Consider the following 19,076-nt stretch of genomic DNA (forward strand, 5'->3'; position numbering starts at 1 on the left):
ATACACTCATCTTGTTGCAAAAAGTGCCCTGAAAGACCCTGCCCTCCTCTGAGTTCAGTGGGGGGAGCTGTTCAGCACTATCCCACTGACTTAGCTGAAGAACAAGCACTGTGGATTTCATTTGCAGAAAGATTAATGAACTGACCTGATTCAGCAAAGAACCATGAGACTGTTAGTGCCACTGCAAGGCACTGAAGAAGTGGAAAGACTTTTACAGTAACAAGAGACAGATGAAGAACAGTCGCAGAGACAGCATAGTTTCACCTCAATTTATGATGCCTCATGGAACTTATGCTGCCCATGAAACCCTCAGTTTATGCCAGACATCTTATTTTGGTGAAGCAGTTTACTCACCTTAGATGTCATTTTAGGGTGAGGTGAATCATCCTTTAGAGATTTTATGACCATTGCTTCTGTAAAGAACCTAAACTCCATATGACTTTGTACTTTAAGATGCTTAAGTTAGAAATGCTAACTCTCACCTTATGTGTACAGGATTTTTTGTAGTTTCCTTTTCCTAAGAACAAAATAGTGAAATCCAAGCATGTAGAAAACCAATTCTTGGTAATCTGCAACTTCCACAGGTGTCTAATAAATACCATTTAAATAATTCCACTTTGCTCCCTTTCCTTTAAGAAGTTGCTATCTTCATGACAGTGTTGCCAGTTACGTAGACAGTGGTGGCTGCAAAGACTGAATGAAGAGAATGGGAAGACAAGGTAGTAATTCTTTTAGCCAGCTGAATGAAGATTAACACAAAATACACCTGTTACTGAATGAAAACTACTTAAAATAAAGTTTCTTTAGACTAGAAGCTAAGAAACACGGCACAACTTTCCTCATTACACTATCATACCACTGACCCTAGGAGACCTAAGGACTTTGAATCCCAGTGGAGGACCCAAACTATGAAATCTAAAGTTTTGCAAAATGTCAAATGAAAACTTAAAGCATAGGATCAAATCCAAGAATAACAGAAAGTGTGAATATGCTTTTAGAGGCAAATACACCGATTTGCATACTGCTTATACCAGTTTCAGTGAAGCAAAGTAACAAGTCTCTCAGAAGCTAATTGGGCTCAAAATCCGATCGAGGTTTTCGTGATTTAAATAATGTATTTTCATAGAACTGATAACTATAAGACAATGATAAATGTGACTCATTAATGTGATATAAAGTCAGCTCTCCAGAAAGCTCACTCCATATATATGAGTGACCTTTGCACTAATACAGTATTATGGACTCAGACTCCGGCGTTAGTAAGAGAATAAACAACTAGATCAGCTTCTCTGAAATTCTTATGCTCTTTCAAATCTTTGCTAGTTTTAAGTGGGTTCATATAAACTAAGTTGCCTACTGATTTTGGAATGCAGGCTTTACAGCAACAATTAGCTTTCTCTTAAAATACCTGCTTTAAAAAGAAGACATTATGTGTGGGTTTCCTTTGCTTTCTTTGCTTTGCTTTGGTTTTCTTCCACAGGGTTTTCTTTATTAGCAGCAGAATCAACAGAGCTAAAGAAATGACAAAGTCACAGAGAGGAAACATTAGTTTATTTCTATTGTATGTTTTTATTTAAACTATTGTATCAGAACAAATGGTATAAACTGAGGTAGCTTCTTGTACTCTGACTACATATTTTGTTTCTCACAGTTCAGGTAAAATGGGTATTAGAAGTGGATTGGGAGGAATTTACCTGAGAATTCGGGAGTGGTAGTCCTCAAATTCTTGTATGATTAGTGCTATGAGGCAAAACAGAGACAAAATAACTGCTCAGAATTGATGCCTGGACTGCTTTCCCATTCTGTCACTGTAGTTGTTATCTCTTTTCCCAGTGCTTCTCAGATAGCCTTTAACGCTGAGCAGTTCCGATTGCCACTTGCACTACACTCACTTCCCAGGTGGACAGATATTTTTCTGAAAATAAACTTGAAAACCTCAATTTTAATATTGGTTTCCTTTGACTTCTTCTCTTTGATAAAGTAATAAAGTGTTTAAGGTAGCTGTTTTGCCTATTTCAACATTGCTCTAATTTTCCAGCAGCATTTTTCCCTTACAAAACCTGTGAGGGCAACTGAGATTGTAATTTAGTTCCTTCTTTTGAGATACTTTCCTGTATCTAAAAATTAGTTTCAATCTGTTAACTATCTCAAAAGAAGTTATGAGGGCTTCATTCACTAGGTATTTTTGTAAAGTAAAAATCTGCCAGACCAATGAGAACTAGCACAAAAGTTACCAAAACCAAAGAAATATTATGTTAGTATTCTGGGGCCTTTGGCTGGCATTTCATACATTGCCTTTGAAAATATTTCTTTGTTATCAAAACCAGTAATTACATGTATCCTCATACTCATGCAGAAGATATCCAAATACTGCTAATAAGAACTGATGGATTACAGCTGAGGGAATTGAAATATATTACAGTTCATTGGCTCTGCCCCTTGTTTATCATGAACAGCTTTAATCAGCCTTCAGTATTAATAACCGTAAAGTATTATTTTGAAACAAAGAAAGGATTAAACATAAAAAGAGAAGCACAGCAATACTAACAACAAGAAAAGTTTAATGGATTTGATATTTTATTTAAAATATTCTTACACAAACCTCTATAAAGTCTTGTATACTCATCTTTCCATAAGAAGTAAGAGTATTATTTTTTATCTTCAACATTAAATTTTCTATACATAAAAATCTATGTTTTATACCTGTAGATTTCTCAGTAAGCCACTTTCTTCTTGACAATACATATCTTAAGAGTTGACCCATTCCCTCTGTGGAAAAATGAGAGGCATGGCTGTTGAAGAGATCCCCTTCTCACTAGGAGAAATGTATATGGGATGCAAATTATTTACAGGTCCTGATAACAACATAGTTCCAATGCGTTGTTGAACAGATATGATCACCTTTTTCCATGTCACATTTCTAACTGCTTCTGTTGAGTTCTCGACTAGTGCTGAAGGATAAGTCATCCCAAGCAAAGCATAATTCTGTCTAAACTATGTACCATAAAATATTAAAATCTCTGGTTTCTTCTTGCCATGGAAGAACAAATACTGCATACATAGTTCCTTAGTAAGTGTGGAGTGGTTCCCCAGTTTAAGTTCTACTTCAGCCTAATCATACAAAAATATAAAGTTATATCAAATCTGGAGCAATGGACATGCTGTCAAATACAATGTTTTTCAAATTTTATCAATATGTAATAGTATGATAGCAATTTGTTTGATTTTTCCCAGTTTTATAGAATCACATCATACAAGACATGTTGGAATCAAATGATTTAACCAAAGTGAAACCTTGTGAGTTGGTATAAAAATAGTTTACTGAGGCAGCAGAAAGAGAGAGAAATAGCAACAATAGGACTTTATAGCAAAACATAGAAAACTGTTGATATACAATGCAGCTTCTTGCCAAACCACACAACTCAGACTGTACAACTCAGAGCTGTCCCAAAGCCAGACCATCCCCAAACCATGCATACTGGAGCTGTGCACTCCTCTCCCACCTCCCCACTCCCTTTATGCTGAGCATGACATCATTGGCATGGAATACCCAGTTTGGCCAGTTTGTGTCACCTGTCCTGTCTGTGTCTTCTCCCAGGTTCCTGGGTTCCCCCCACCTTCTTGTTAGCAGGGAAATATGCACAACTGAAAAGTCCTTGACTGCTTGGCAACAACTAAAACATTTGTGTGTTATCAGCACTGCTCTCATCCTAACTCACAAACACAGCACTGCACCAACTTCTAGAAAGAAAATTATTTTAGCTGAACCCAGGACACTGGGATACATGATCAACTTTACTACTGGATGAACCTGCAAATGGGAATGTGGAAACCATGTCCCTCAGCCTCGTTTTGGGAGGTAGTGGGTAGGATAGTGTGTAACTTAGAAGAGGATCTGTCTGAAATCAAAGTTATTGTGGATTTTTTTTTGTACAAAAGACTGAGCAAATTCACTAGGACTGAAGATAGTTTTGAAACCCTCACTTAAAATTCCCTTTGTGACTGAAAATAGGAGGATGATAATTGTGGTGCCAATCTTAATAAAAGGCTGGGGCGTACAGTAAATCAAAGATTGCAATGATTAGTGGACAACTGAATAAATTTGACTGATATTTCAGAAAAGCCCACATGGCTTCTGTGAAAGGAAGTCCTGTTGTAGAAATTTCCAGAAGGTCTTGAAAAAGTTCAGTAAATGTGCAGATGTGAATGATCTGGCTGATAATAGCAGTATCTCACCAAGTGCTGTAAAAAAATTAAATGTCCATAAGAAAGGAGAAAACAGGAAAAAAAGACATATCATAGTATCAATAACATTGCTTCTGTGGAACTGCCCCTCCATGTGTCTTTAATCCATGTTTCAGAGGTATTCAGGTATAAGGACTTTCAAGAGACATAAATGATACATGCAGAAATCAGTGAAACACAAAATACATGATATTTATTCTGGGACATTATTTTTTTTTTTTTTATAAGAAGAGAAAAAAGTCAGGTAAGTGGGAAAAAATGCATAGTCAGAATCAGGAAAGGTTTCAGATTTCCGACAATTTCAAGATACTTTTAATCTTATTTTTCAGGTATGCAGTGACACATTTTTGTTTCAGGTGAAGGGGTTCTAGGTGAGGATAATTTCTTTGAGAGTAACTAATATTCTGGGCACACAGGCTATTCAAAGCACATAGATTACATAAAGTAATCAAAATAGATAGAGACTGCATAGCTTTTAAAAAGTAATTGTGTCATTACCGTGCAAATCCTTGCAATTTTGTCACTTAGTTGAAGCACTCAGCCAATTAGACTGGGAGGAAAGATATCAGTATTGGGAAATAGCTAGACAGTTATTTTGTAAAAAAAACCAGTAAAATAGTATAGAGGCTAAAAGACTTTGGAAAGGCAGTGATCCTAAATCTGTATCCCAACAGTAACAGAAAGATGGATACAGCTCATTTTCAGAACATTTTAAAATAATATTAATACTATTATAATAATATTGCTCCAGAAGACAGATAAAAATAATGAATGCCACTTCCTCCTCCTTACTCTTATATTTTATATGTTGAGCAGAAATCATACAGTGTGGAATATCACTTTGGTCAGTTTGGGTCAGCTGTACTGGCTGTGTCCCCTCCCAAGATTTTGTCCACCCTCAGCCTGCTGGTGAAGGAAAGGTAAAATTTAGGAGAGACAGCCTTGATATGCACCAGCACTGCTCAGTAGCAGTCACAACTCTGGTGTGTTACCAACACTTTTCTCCAACACTGAAGGACAACCTGCTTCACCATAGCATTCTCCACAGGTTGCAGGGGAATATCTCTCTCCAGTGCCTGGAGCACCTCCTTCCTCCACTTCTGCACTGACCTTGGTGTCTGCAGTTTCTTAGAACTTCTCACTCCCTTCTTTAGTGGCTAAAAGCATCCATTTGCATTTTTTCCTTCTTAAATATGATTCACAGAGGCATTACCACTGTTGCTGATTAGCTTGGACTTGGTCAGCAGTGAGCCCAGCCTTGAGCCCAGCTGGTATTTACTCTGCCAGACCTAGAGGAAGCTTCTAGCTGCCTTTTGCAAAAGCCACCACTGCAGCCCCTCCTTCTCCACCAGAACCTGTCCATGCAAAACCACACCAATAAACAGCACAGCACTGTGAGGGCTGCTGCGGGGAAAATAAGCTCTATCTTTCCCATACCTAATACACCTGCTCAAGAAGGAGGATTGGATCAGATGACCTCCAGAGGTTCCCATCCAAATGGAACAATTATGTGGTTCTATAAAAAGTTGAGGGGTTTTGGTTGTTTTTGTTTCCTTGCTGGTGCAGACTTTAAATTTTACTATGTAGCTCACCTGTAAATTTAAGAGTGCTTCTGATCTCCTTGGCATGAGTAACAGTTTAGTAGTAGCACAGCACTAAATTCAGGCTGATTGATTGGCATGTCAAGTTATTTCCCTAGATCACTGTAAGCTGAAGGAGACCTAGCAACATTTGTACCTTTAGTAGGTTAATGTCTAACTAACTAGTCTGAAATTAAAACTACACAGACACAGGACTACTAAATAGTAATGGTGATATAAACTAACAACAGTGTTTCAGCAAAGACTAGAAGACTAAAGAATTAAACACCACCTTTCCTTACAGAATACAAGAAATGGTCCTTTATATTTATATCCATTCTATATCACTACTTATCATCTTATTATTGTGGTTAATGTTATTGCAGTTTAACCTTGCACTTTGTTAGTCATTCAAAACAATTCTAGAAAATAGCCTGAGGAATTTTACCTTACTGAATTTTCAACCAATGCTATAATAAAATATTATAATATTATGAGAATTATGCTAATTTTCTTGTATCAACAACACCCAGAGTTCATTAACTGAAGAAAAATACTCACCAAAGCCTTGATTTGTTTAGCATTTTCATAAGTTCTGTCAGTTCACTGCTTTTCTGTCAGTTCTTTGACTTTCACAAACACGTTATACTAGAGAAAGCACTATACTGATGAACAACTTCTGTAGTGATCACACTCCTATTTACCTCAAGAATCACAGGTTTGGAGAGCCTGTATAGATGACATGTCTTAATAAATTTTTCGTTCAGTCTTTGAGACCATAACACTAACAGGCTAAACAGTTTGGTGGGGAGAAATCAAATTAAATTCAGCTGGGACAAGTGTAGGGTCTTGCATCTAGGGAGATACAACCTCATTCACCCGTACAGGTTAGGGATTGACCTGTTGGGAAGCAGCACTGCAAAGAAAGGACCTGGGAGTCTTGGCTGGCAGAAAGGTCTCCATGAGCCAGCAACATGCCCTCTTGGCCAAGGCAGCCAATGGTATCCTGCGGTGTGTTAAGAAGACTGTGGCCAGCAGATTGAAGGAGGTTATCTTCTCCCTCTAGTCTGCCCTGCTGAGGCTACATCTGGAGCACTGTGTCCAGTTCTGGGTTCCCCAGTTCAAGGAAAGCAGGGAACGACTGTCCAGTGAAGGGCTACAAAGATGATGTGGGGACTGGAGCATCTCTCATATGAAGAAAGGCTGAGAGACCAAAATGGGATTTTGTCAAAGCTTATAAATATCTGAAGGGTGGATGTCAAGAGGTAAGACCTGACTCTTCAGTGTTGCTCAGTGTCAGTACAGGGGTCAACGGCAACAAACTGGAGCACAGAAATGTCCATCATGAGATGAGGAAAGCCTCACTTATTTTGAGGGTGACAGAGCATTGGAACGTGCTTCCCAGAGAGGTTGTGGAATCTCCTTCTCTGGAGATATTCAAAAGCTGCCTGGATGTGATCCTGTGTAACTTGCTTTATAGAAACTTGCTTTAGCAGTGAGGTTGGACTAGATGACCTCCAGAGGTCCCTTTCCAACCCCAACCATTCTGTGTTTCTATATCGGTGCTGTAGAGAAAAGTATGACCTTTTCCAACTGAGACTTAATTGTCTCTTCAGTTGCAGGATGTAATAAACTGTTTGCAACACATGAAGCTTTACTGTTACCAGAAGGTTTCAGTTTAGCTGTGAGTGAATTCTGGAAAGCAATGTTACTCAATTTGCTGTTATAATCAAATGATTTGTGTGAATGACTATGTGTAATGCAACGATACTAATTTGCTGCTTCCATTGCAGTCTGCTTTTTCTTTTTTGTTTTTCAATATCTCTTATTTGCAAAACATTTTCAAGCCTCATATTCTTAGATCCCAAGTTAAAATAAATTTTCTTTTGTTTTGCCCTAGTTCCAAACTGTCTTACAGTTGACAGCCTATCATGAGCAGCAATCCCAGCCAGTTTTCCCCCCTATTTTATATGCTGAGCAGATGTCAAATAGTATAGAATATCCCTTTGTTCAGTTTGGATCAACTGTCCTGGCCTCCCAGTTTCTTGTGTACCTCCAACTTCCTTGCTGGCAGGGCAGTATGAGAAACTGAAAAGTTTTTGACTTAGTGTAAACACTGCACAGCAACAACTAAAACATCAGTGTGATATCAACATTATGCCCATCCTAAATTCAAATCACAGCACTATAACAGCTACTAGAAAGAAAATTAACTCTATCCCAGCCGAAACCAGGATATTGTTGATGTCTGTGCCTGAAAGTTTCCATATTGTAAGATAAAATAACTTTAAGGTGCAAGATTCTGCAGTTTTGGCAGGTAGACTTACTGATAACCCTTTATAAAAAGGGTCACTGTGGTTATTTCTGTATAAAATTTGTAAAAAAAACCCTCCAAGAAACAAAAGCTAACAAACTATATATATATTATTGTTGTCTGACATCAGCTCTGGTACACAAGTCAGTCTGGAGAAGTAAAACCATGTTTAGATAAGAGAGATAAGAGTTGATCATTCAGAAGTTGCCATCGGAAAAAAATGCCTTTACATCTTCTTTAGCTGATTTTTCAACACTTTTTTCTCACTGACTAGATTTCTCAGTATTGAAGTAGAATTCTCACTGTAGAATCCAAGATCATTTTTTTATAAAGTGTTAATTCTCACCACAGTTCATCTCTGAAACTCAAATAGTTCTCCTCTAAAATTTAAAAATCATTTCCACCAAAAAGCAGTCCTTCTGCAAACTTCTCAAAAAATTATGAAAACACAGCAAAGTTACTAAGGATCACAGCCATCTATTTGCTGCATGTTAAGCCTGAATAAAAATTTCCTTAGTTTTAATAAGGCTTCTTGGGAGAAACTGAAGACACCAATGACCACCTTGTTTCAAAAGTCTATCCTGTAAATAGTACTCAGAGGTCCTTTTGAGTAAAACTTATTAGTGACAGTATATGACAATCATTTATTCTGTGTATCCCATGATGTTCAGTTTCTCCCTGTATTTAACTGTCCCTTACCCAGACTGCAAACACAAAAAACCAGAAGCTTTCATTTGCTGCCCAGATTTACATAGAAAGTATCAAATATTCAAATTATTTATTTCAATTGTGGAATTCGTTCCAGTTTCAAGAAAATCTCAAGTGAAAACATTTTTTCTGACCCTAGTTTTAAGTTAGTAGAGTTACAATTGCACATATATTTCTCTCCTCTAGAAAACTCACACTAGTTTTCTTTTCCCTCATTCTAGGAACTCTGACTGCCCATTCATACCTCTACACAATCTTCTTCATGTTGGAAAAATCATTTGTCCCATAGTGAAACAGATTGATGAACTGATTTAAATTGACCATAACGTTTACTTTTGGTGTAGAATGAGGAAATATGAAATTTTCCTGAGAAAAATGTTAGAACTGCCAAAGCTTAGGTCTCCTAAGCAAGATTCTGTAAAGTAAATGTTGGTCTGCATGCTATCCATTTCAACCTTTCCCTTCATCATATGACACAGAGGTGAAATATGAGACATTCCTTAAAACAAAGAAGGAAAATATTCAAAGTATTCCTCTCAAAAATAACTCTTGCATTATTCTGACTTTTATTTCGATATAGAAAATGCTGAATTTCATATTAAAAGTATCATATATAAGTTGTATTTAGTTTCAAACAGTTTGCACTGGATCAAAATTAGTACTAAAAAAGTACTATATCTATGTTCTTGTAAATTCTACTGTAAGACATTCTAAGAAGTTCTGCAGGTGCAATCAAACACTTACCTGCTAACATTCAGAGTTTCTTTATCACAGAGCATTTCTGTTTCCTTGGCATTATAGCAAGTCCCCCTTAACTGGAATTTTTATTTATTCATAAAAAGATCTCTGATCATATTTGCAATGACATTCTAAGTTTTTAAACCACTGCCATGACATCCTGTCCCATGATATCACATGTACGCTTGTAAATCTTCCTCCTCCCATACAAGATGCACACCCACTGACACAGGTCTATTTTATTTTCAACATGATCAGCAAGCTGAAGAGATTTGGTCTCATTTTTTTACGTTGTCTTGAGCTATTTGAATTGGATAGCAGAGCTCAGCTGTCAACAAAATATAAATCATTTGGACAATTTTTTAATGTTCTGGTCACCTGACCTTATATCATCTCACTAACTTTCCTACATGAAACACTTTCATACATGAAACACCATATAACTTCATAACTTTTAAAGAAAGAATACTTCTTGTATGATGCTTCTACCTTTTATGCCTGTAAAAAAATGGACAGATCCTTTATACGTTTACTTCATTCTTCAAGAAGTTTTAAAGAGTGTAAACTGTAGCTATGGGATTCACACTGTTATGTGTTGAAATTTTTTTTATTCTTTTTTTTTATACTTGATAATGACTTCTCCAGAGACAGACTATTGTGAATGCTTTTTCTTTAGCACACTATCATACAAAAATGCTACATCCTGCCTGTGTATTATTATAATGTGCTATTAAAGCTGCTTTAGTGTTTCAGATCCAAGGCAGATTTTGTGACCTGGAATTATTAGTTTTTTCCCGTCATTATAATGCAATATAATGTTAGATGTAAACAGCAAATAATCTATTACTTATATTTACAATAAGCAGTAACTATGTGAAGGAAAATACTACATCACCGAAGGCATGGTCATAATCCACACTTTTCATCATTTGTACAATACTTGTATACAGGAGTTTACTGTTCTAAATCATGATATGCTTTCAATCTTGTAGTCCTGAGGGTCACATTGGGAAAGGCTTGTCAGATCTACAGGATTAATATTTTACTATTTATCACCTGAATATCTTAGAACCACCAGAATACTAATGTGCACTCTGCTAGGTCAAATTTGGTAGACACTCATAGACAATGTGATAAACATGAAAAGAGGTATCAGAAATGACTGTAATGAACACCATCGCAAACAGCTGCAGCTGCTGAGTAGCAAACAGCCAAAGATAACAAATTAATGTTCCATATGTCATAAAGCTCTTTCAAGAAGATTTGGGAGCTTAGTATCATCCTACTAAATCCAGTTCCAGAGTAGTCAAACTTTGATGATGAAATGTATTAATTGCTCCCATTGGGAATACATGGAATTGTCCAGGTTTGCTACAGATGAGGCTCTTTGAGAAAGGAAGCAAAACAATCACAGGTTATGCACTGTACTGAGTGATTGCAGACTCTGCTCTGCTCTAATTCAGGAGTACGTCTGCTGCTGGATGAGCCATTTGTCTATTAACAGTCACATGAAGGGCATGAAAGAGAAAATAAGCAAGTAAAATCTTGTCCCATAACAAGGACATTTATAATGCCTAACATACTGATTTACTATGCTGTGCCATATATTGTACTGGAAATTTGTTTAGTACTGCAGAGTGAGACATAGTTTTCTTTGGTCAGAGAGAAAAATCTGAATTTACCTCAGTGTTATGAGAGTTGTGCATTATATTCACAAAAATGTCAGTAACATATCACTATAAATTAATACTATAATTGGAGAGAACTGAAAGCTGCATTGCCTTTGATAACTACCAGAAAGGAATAGAGCATTCCTCTTAAAGAATATGGTTTATTATTTCCAGTGAGCCAGTTTTGAAGCTTGCATCCTTTTTAAATGCACTACAATCTCCAAATGTGTTTGATTCTGTCAGATGAAATCTCCATTGAATGCTAATTCTAATCTTTTCATTCCTATGGCTATACTAGTTAAGTAAACAGATCAGAGCATGCATCTGAGCAGTGACATACAGTCATTTACACTATAAAATTGTTAGCACAATCCCTGCCCTCTTTTCGTTTGGGGCAGCTAACTTTTCTGGGCATTATCCAGGCATGTCTCAAGAGGAAGTATTTTCCAGGGACCACCTCTAGTTGTCTATGTGGATGCAGACTCCCTGTTCTACACAGTGTGTTTAGATGTGTGCACAGAAGCCATACCATGCCACTTGGACTCAAGACAAGAGAGTGCCCTTTGAATCTTTTATTAATGTAGACATAGTCTGTATGAACAAAGCCCATTTTTGCCACATATGCGTCCACCATCAGGAGTCAAGAACAGGCTGAGTAGCTTATTAATGTTGAGTATAATTTTCAAGGTAATTTTGATCTTTCCAATCCTAAACTAATTGGCAGCTCTGTAGTAGAAGCATTGGATCTTCCTTATACTTCCATCTCAGCATTTCCTGGGACACTCATTTTGCACTATGACACTTCTCTTATAGTGTCTGCCCATGTTGCCTCCTCAAATTCCCTATTCTCTTCTCTATGAATTTTTGGAAGATTTAGTTCTTCAACAAGTCACACTTTTTAGGAACCTGAGACTGCGTACCTGACACTGCATACCATGCCTGGTTATTCTCTATAATCATGAGAATTCCTAATGCACCAGCTAAGGCTTTTTTGACTCCATATCTGTGTGTACTTGCCACTATAGTCCACAGTGAACAAAAATGTTTTCTTCTGCCAAATGTATCCTTGGTATATCTGTACCATTGGTATGTGATGCCACTGTCATTGTTGATATAAAAAAGGAAATTGAAATAATAAGGCATTCTTAGTGTTCCTAGATATAAATGGTGTCATGGACTGTGGCGTCTCATGGCAGTTCTTACAAGGCTGTTCCCTGGACCAGAATTAATCTCAAGTACAGAGGCTGGTCTTCTCCAACTGATCTATGAGAAATACCACAGTGCTTTTACAAGCCTGTCATTCCCCAGTACAAAGTCTTAGGAAGCAATGGCCAGAGACTCATACAACCTGGATAGAAGTGGTGTGTTTATGGTACCATAACCAGAAAGTCAGCTCTAGTGGGCTCTTCTTATCTTAATTTACTGGTTAACTCATCTTAATTTACTAGTTCTTAATTTACTCTTTTAAAATATGATCACTGACCCATATATGAGCTGGTTCACAGTCGTATTAACAAGCAATTCAGAAATGTACAAATCTTACACTAAATTATAAAAATAGAGATACTTCCAATTACCTTTAAATGTTAAAGGCAGTTTAAGAAGTTTATTCCAGTTGTGGAAATGAACAAAAATATCCAGTAAATATAATTTTCCTTTGAAGAGCTATCCCCCTCTGAATAACATAACAACCAAAATAGAGTTTAATTATCCCCCATCTTTATTTTCATATATTGACATTAAAAGAGGCATATTTGTTTACTATGCTGTTCTTTGTGTTCTTGTACGATCAGGGAAACTTATTTCCTATAGTCACAGCAAAGTGAAATTATGTAACTTAGAATGATCTCTAATTGACAGTGAATCTTTGGCTTGATGGTATTCTGGCTCTATTATCTTGTCATGCCTAATTCAGTAAGAAAATACTCAAGCCATATTTCTTTTGAGCTATTTTTGAAAACATGTTTTCTTCATTACCCTTTTATGTTCAAGAGAGAGGAAAAAATAAGTGTTGTATTAAATCTTACTATGTATCTTCCTTGCCGTTTTAACTTGATCTCATGCCAAATATTTTAGTAAACAGAGAAGTCCTGGTTCTGGCTAATTCTGTATTCATTTGATGCATTGCTTTCAACACCACAACTAAGTTCATTGTCAAATTTAAAAAAAATATTATATTGGATAGTCATCACTATTGGTTTTGCAGTTCTACCCTAATTACTAGTTTGCATGGTGACTCTAACTACAGTTATATGTAAAAAGTTGTATGTTTTGTGCTTAATGATCATCCTACTATTGAGATTCCATAAGTTCAGGAAATTTATCTTTCCAGTATGAGATAAGATCCACATCTGTAGTACATAAATATTTCTTGCAGTAAAAGTTTATTTCAATTTTCTCTTATGATAGTATAAGAATTATTGTAAATGTATATATTCAAATGTATATATTCAAATGTATATATAAATGTACAAATACTGCATGAATACTGTGTGTTTTTTAATGACTGTGTTTCTTGTGTCAGAGGAAAAAAAAGGAAAGAGAATGAGCATAAGTAACAAACTACAGCTTACATAATGATTTAAATACTACAAAATATGTAGTGGTGTCATTCTCCTTGAGTACCTGAAAGGTAAAATGTTCTTTTCAGTTAGGTGCATTAGAAGCAGATCCATCAACTTGTGGTGAAAGGAGAGTTGTGTGTGTGTGTTTGGTTCTATCTCCTGCTGTTACTGGCTGGACTTGCTGCAGAGAATCAGACCTGAATCTTGTCTAATGGCCACTGGGCTGTCACTGGAGCGTGTTACTGTCACCAACAAAGTCCAGTTCAGGTACTCTAGGCACTCACTGCCTTTCCTGCGCTGTGGCCGTTCTCTATTCTTTCTCATTTATACTTTGGAAGCATCCCTACTCTTGCAGTTAATGAAACTTCTAAGGACGTGCTGCTGGAGTTTAGAGATGCTGACTTAAATTTCTATGGAGAAGGCAGAAAATTCTATGTCTGGGATTTTAGATGCCTAAAGTAGACATCTAGATACCTTGGAGATGCTCCAGAATATTCACATACTTCTGTTATACAGAAGTTTATAGCCTGTCATACAGAATTTATAGGAGATGCATGCCCTTCTGGAGAAGCAGATGAGGAGCTGGTGAGATAGCTCAAATGGCAAAAGAAGCTTATATTGAAGCAACTTAATTCCAAGTAATGTCTCTCACACTTTCAGGTCAGAGAGTCTAATCTACTCTTTTTGCAAAAATGGAGGCACAGTTTAGTTCATTAAAGGACCCTATTTCAGAGGTTTCAGAGTTGTGAATCGTCTCTCAGCAGAGGCATAAAAGCATTGAAAGTATGCCCTTGTCTTCAGAATTTTTCTGATTTTTCTTTCTTAACCTTAAAGAGATCTTGGAGAATGATCATTCCAATGGCTTACTTCTTACTGTCCTGTACAGAGACACTTAAACTTCCATGTGCACTATGGAGAAACTATGAATCAACAAGTCAGTCCTTCTGGATCTTCCCACAACACATAAGATTTTTCATTCTCACTAACTTTTCCTCTTTCAGGTAATTTAACAGACTCAAAGTATATGATTTTGACACTTACTGCACAGAGCTACACAACTATAGAAGATAACTTCTAGAATAGTAAGTCTAATGTTTTTGAGGTACTTAGCATTTGATCTGTCCTCCACTTTGCACAGGGATTTACATTGTATTTCAGAAAAAAACCCCTAAGGATTGTAAAAAGATTATAAAAATCGTCCAGGGTTGTCAACTCTGGTCCTTTACTGTCACAGAAAATGAGGTTGGTCCCTTTCATAGGATGATGAAGCTTTATATAAATGTTATTTAGGTTTGGGTTTTTTCCTAAGTTTTTCTTGGGTTTGTTTTATTTTTAAACATTATGGCTCCTGGCAAGATTCATAGTTTTCAAACATATGATTCAAAATTATTCATATCTTCCTTTCATTTCAGCTTATATTAATTCTTCTTTGGTCTCCTTTAGTCTTCCAGCAACACTAACACTTTTTTCCCTTGCAGTTTATTTCCATTATGTATTTGTATTATGATAATAATACAAGAACATATCTCCTTGTGGGGCTTTAACCCAGCAGACAACTAAAACAATCACACAGATGTTCACTCACCTTTCCCTGCCACAGTGGGATGGAGGAGAAAATTGGAGGGAAAAAAAGGAAAGTTCACAGGTTGAGATAAAGACCGTTTACTAGGTCAGAAAAGGAAGATAACAATAATGATGATAATCACAGAAACACAGAATCACAGAATTGTAGGGGTTGGAAGGGACCTCGAGAGATCATCGGGTCCAACCCCCAATGATATTAACAAATGATGATATTAACAAATATATATGAAATGTGATGCACAGCACAATTGCTCACCACCCACTAACCAATACCCAGATAGTTCCCAAGCCACAGTTACACCCACAGTCAACTTCCCCCAACTTAAACACTGAGCATGACATCATATGATACGGGATATCCCTTTGGCCAGTTTGGGTCATCTGTCCCGGCTTCTTGTGCAGCCTCCTCACTGGCAGGACAGTATGAGTAGCTGAAAAGTCCTTTATTTAGTGTAAACATTGTCCAGAAACCACCAAAACATCAGTGTCTTGTCAACATTATTCTCATCCTAAATTCAAAACACAGCACTATACCAGCTACTAGAAAGAAAATCAACTTTATCATAGGCCAAAGTCTTCTTCTGAGCACCTCCTAGCCAGAATTAGCACTCAAGGGCTGAGCTGTGCTAAGTCACATTTTTCCACAGAATTTATGCTCATTCCATACCACAAACAGACCAGACATGGATCAGAGGCACTTGTTTTCTGATAGCTATTGCCCTGAAAGGTCTTGTATTATGCATAGTGTCCAGATCCATGACTATGACGTGTTACTAATCATTTTGCTATCTTGTACAAAATTAATATACCCAGCATTAAAATCAGTGAATTTTGAGTAAGAACAAAATAAAATACGTATTTTTCCTATGACCTTCTACTCTTTTGAAAACAGTGCTTTCACTGTTAACTGTTAATTACAAGTTCCATTTCCTGGACTAAATTGTGATTAAGAATTTTTCTAATACTAGGAATGCAATTACCTGTAAATAACAATGCTACTTAGACTACTCTTGGACAACTACTATTGTCCAAAGAAGTGCTGGGCAATTTCTATTAAAATCATTAAGATAAAATTATAAGTAGTATTTACTGTTTTTTTCCCCTGTGGTATCAAATCCTACAAAAAAAAATACTCTAGATGCTCTGTGGTAATAAATCTAATATTTAAAATTACTCAAATTAAATTTGTCATCGTCATTTCATATTTTATATATAGTACAATATAGAGACTCATTAGCTCATTGCTGTGCTTAAATTTCTGTGCAAATGTCCTTGACATAGGGAGACATTACTGATCTGTTTGTGGGGAAAACATGCAAGAGGAGTGTGCTTGAAAGTAAGCGTCTAGGCTATACCACCGCAACAGGATGTATATGCATGAGCTTCACTCTGGACTCAGTCATATTCACTTCTATTACACAAATGACTAATTTTTAACTTTTTTTCTTCTAACTGTGTCATGTGGTTCTGTTTGCAAGTCTGCAAGATGTATGCCTAAATGCACCCAAGAACTGTATGCTTGTCTATCTAAAAAGTCTTTAGTAGTCCTACACTTACAGTGATTGGATCATATTTCACACCTGCAAAGTGACTACTATGATGTTTTAAAATGGAAAGTTAATTAAACATAAGTATGTTGAATTATTACAATAACATTAAAATAATATTACTTTTATTACATTAAACATAATTATATAGAAGAATCTCTATACAGACAGAATGCAAAAATACGGCTTATCTGCAGCATCTTTGCATTTTAAATTTTATTTTAATAGCTTAATTGTTAATTTTCAATAAAAATGAAATGTTAAAACCAGATCTAGGTAAGCTCTGCTGAAATTTGTGACAGCATGAACAAGAATTCATACTCTTGGTATCAAAATGGTCCTGCTGTTTATCAAGGAGATGGCTTGTTAATATATTTCATAAATTATGTAGTATATAATATTATTTGCTACTAATTTAAAATTTTCTGTCGTATTTGTTTTGCGAGATGTGTAACGTTTTAATTCTTGACAAATACACAAATGTGGAAATTTGGTAGTGCACAACTATAACTTAAAATTGAATTTGGCATCTCAGTACAGGCTATTTTAAAGTGGCAAAATTGTGGATGCTTCATGAACAGTGTAATGTTAGATAATTTGGTATAAAAATTTTGAATGAATGCTTCATGAACAGTGTAATGTTAGATAGTTTGGTATAAAAATTTTGAATATTTTCCAAAGTTTTGTCTATACAGATGAGCGGACTTCAATTTTGTTTTGCTCATTCACACACTGACAGCATAACCTCTTTTTTTGTAAGAAATTATTTCTCATCCATAATGACATGACAAGATCAAGGGGCCAAATAAAAGATTACCCCTGGAGACCGTTGTTTTATTTCATCTGTCAACCAATTCCACAGAGACAGATCTTTTCATAGACAGTTTTGATTTTCTGTACAACCACTCTGATCTTGGGTTTGTGGTACTTTCCAGCAAAATATTTCACATTCTGCTTCACAATAGCATGGGAACAAAATTTCTGTGTGAGAGTATACTCATGAAATTTTATGATATGAAGTTTCCGTTGGTCATTTTAAAAGAATGAAGAACTGAAACCCTTAGATTAACAATTCTCAATTAAACATCAGATTTTATATTGTGTTGTCTTGAATTCACATTAATTACTGTTTCATATTAAGTACTCCATTGGATCAAATTGTTAATTTATCTAAAACATTTGTAAAGTCAGATATTCAAATGTCTTCATGGTTCTCTAATTTCACCTCACTGACCAAAAAGTGAATTTTTACAAAAAAGAAATTTAGTAAATATATTGCTTTCAATTTTCATTTTTTTAAATGAATTAATGTAATTTACATTGTTCCCACTGATTCAGGTATAAGGATTTTATGAGTTGATTCAAAGTAATAGGCTGGAAGCATGACAGCATCATTCTTTAGCTCATCATCTTAAGGAAATAAAAGTTTCTATTTCTGCATTAGTTAATGCTTAAGAATATTACTTTGATGATCGTATAACAGAAATATAATCTGTACTGTTTAAGAACAAAATTTACCTCCCTTTAATAGAAAAGGTTATCTCATTAACAATCTAATGACATTTTTTACTCATTTCAGTAATATATATAATGTCTTCAGTTCACATGTGTTAGAAAGGAGTATTTGCAGCAAAAGAAAAATTCTCTCCTCTGCTGAGATTTCTTACTAAAAATACTTACCACTGTTGATGAACAGCTTGATCAGAAAAAAGTATAACTAGGAATAAGAGTCAGTGGTTGAGGATGAGATATGTAGAAACAAAAAAGTTGACATGTTTAGCTGAATTAGTAAATTGCAAGCAACAGAAAAAACTTGCTGTTATTTTTGCAATGATTTGACTTATGTTGTCACAAGCAGGTACGTGAGTGCAAATGTCCTGTGATGTGACAAGGGATCACTTTTATGAAGAATTTCCTTTCTTTTTTCTTTACACTTGTGCATTTTCCCTCCCACTTGTTACATAGACAAGATAAGAAGTTTTAATAATGGGTGAATGTTGAACCATTGGAGGTGGATACGATAAAATATGGGGTTTTTTTAATCACAATACAAAAGAATAATAATCATGCTAAATATACTGGATGAGGTCTACAGTGTATATGAATCTGTTCGTGCTTTGACTTTT

Source organism: Gallinula chloropus (genome assembly GCF_964237585.1).
Source record: "Gallinula chloropus genome assembly, chromosome: 3".
Lineage (NCBI taxonomy): Eukaryota > Metazoa > Chordata > Aves > Gruiformes > Rallidae > Gallinula > Gallinula chloropus.